Source organism: Balaenoptera musculus, chromosome X, assembly GCF_009873245.2.
Source record: "Balaenoptera musculus isolate JJ_BM4_2016_0621 chromosome X, mBalMus1.pri.v3, whole genome shotgun sequence".
In the NCBI taxonomy this organism is placed as follows: domain Eukaryota; kingdom Metazoa; phylum Chordata; class Mammalia; order Artiodactyla; family Balaenopteridae; genus Balaenoptera; species Balaenoptera musculus.
The window spans coordinates 96,291,940-96,294,227 of NC_045806.1; the positions used below are offsets into that span (position 1 = coordinate 96,291,940).

Consider the following 2,288-nt stretch of genomic DNA (forward strand, 5'->3'; position numbering starts at 1 on the left):
TAACCTAAAGTACGTCGCAAAATTGCTCCCCCATATTACACCTAGCTTTTTGTTTTCCTTCCTAGAATATGTTTACATTTTTATTTTCATGTTTTTCATGTCTCTCTCCCTCACTAGACTCTAATTTCTACTATGGAAAAAAATACTTTCTTTTCAATATATCTCCAGAAGTTTCAAAATTACCTTGTACAAAGTAGGTTCTCAATAAATGTTTACTGAAGTGGAAAAAAAAATACATAAATGAATATGTAAACCATAAGGAAATAAGACAGATTAGCATGGAAGGCGGGAATCCTAGAGGGAAAGCATCTTACAGTGAGAACAAAATATAAACAAAAGCATAGATAGGAAAATAGGACATATTCTAAAATATACAGTTTTTGACCAGTGTGGCTGGAACGAGGGGAATAGTAAGAACAGATATAGTAATGTCTAAGAATGGAGAGTCAGCTTGAGGCCAAATTAAGTCTTAGTTCCTATATGTATTGTACATATATTTATGATATGAAATATGTATAATCTTCAGACAAACATAATAGGATATATTGATACTACATATCGTGCTGAAATAGAATGACTGTTAACCCTTTAGACATCAACTGTTCAATCACAAATTTTATTATCATTACATCTAATGTTTATTCCACTTGCCCATTTACCTATTTATAAGCTTTTATTTTTAAGTTTTTAAATATTTATAGTGATTTATCCACTTTTGAAAATTTTACAGTATAATGTTTTCATCATCAAAAGCTATGTAAGAGAGAAAACATGACAATTTAATGCTTTGTAAATTCCCTTGGTTAAAATGAATGGTGAGTTTTTTTCACAGCAGATTTATATGAAATTATTTTTTGGCTCCTATTGATTTCTAGGGTTGATTTTTGAAGATGATGGGAGTCTGAATGATCCTTTGGAGAGTTCTATTTTGAAAGCAAGCATGGGCAGTCTTAGCAGTTGTACATGAAGGAATGTTATCTTTCACTAAAATAATATAGAAAAATATTGAAAGTGCTTTTTGCTGACATTTCCAGGTGCACAATATTTATTCTGTATCCCAGGAGCAAAATAAAGAGTCCTGCTGTTAAAAAGGAACTGGGGAGTTCAAATAGTCTAGCCACCAGCTCCCAGGTAAGACAGCACCTAACTAAATTTATCTATTCTATTATTAAACACTACAGGGCAAGGGGATACTTGCAATATACTATTTCTGAACTCTAGAAATAACGATGCAGATTATTCTTACTGTTCTGGAAAAGAAGGATATGGTTCTCTTTTTAGGTATTTGTTTTATTTATTTATTTATTTTATTTATTTAAAATGGCTTAATTCACTTTATTTTTCTCATATAAAACTATGTGGTGGCTACAGCTGGATCTTGTGTCCTCTGCACGGAAACTCTGATGTGGGTCTTTAAATGATGGTAGTGAATTCCTGATACGGAGACTTGGTGAACCTCCATCTCTCCAGAGATCAGAAGTGAGATAACTGTAGGTCTTGGAAATGGCATCAAAAGTTGCCCAGGGTGGCGGTGCAGCCCCTGGCAGAGGTGTAGCAGTCGTCAATTCCGGCCATCATCAGTAGCTTCTTGGGCACAGGGGCTGAGACCATGCCAGTGCCCCTGGGGGCAGGGATGATGCACACCAGCACAGACCCACAGTGGCCAGTCACCTTGCAAGGGATGGTATGGGGCTTGCTGATCTTGACACCCAAGTAGCCTCGCTGCACGGGGACGGTGGGGAGCTTGGCCAAAATGATGACCCCACAGATGGCAGTGGCTACCTCCTTTGAGCACTTGACACCCAAACCAACATGTCCATTGTAATCCCCAGTGGCGACAAATGCACCAGCGTCATCCGCCATTTGGTGTTTTTACGGAGAAGATCCAGGTATCTGTTTTAAATGAGCTTATTCCACTCAGAAATTTGGAAATCACATCTCTTTTCAGGATTCTCTATACCCTATCCTATTTGTTTCCACTATAGATAACCAACCCAGTACAACAGTAACCTTCTAGCTCAGTTTCAGATTTTATGATCCCAAACTTTTTCCCCTTTGGTATTTTCCCATCCATCATCCCTTTCTCCTAGAGATCTGTTGTCTGCCAACATTAAGATGGATGATAATGAGGTGACCAGACAAATGAATCCCAGCTCATGTGATGGTTAGGTGACATATTGCTTTTAATGTTTTCATTCTCTTAATGTGCAATTAAAGTCCTTAAAGAGTGACAAATGCTGACAATAATATAAAAACTGTGTTGTAAAATTCTGTGCAATAAGACCTCT

General features: G+C 36.9%; 1 pseudogene; it reads right to left on the reverse strand.

Annotated features, from left to right (window-relative positions):
- Window positions 1-1,354: 1,354 nt before the first annotated feature.
- Window positions 1,355-1,863, reverse strand: LOC118888340 (annotated as a pseudogene).
- Between the last annotated feature and the right edge of the window lie 425 nt (window positions 1,864-2,288).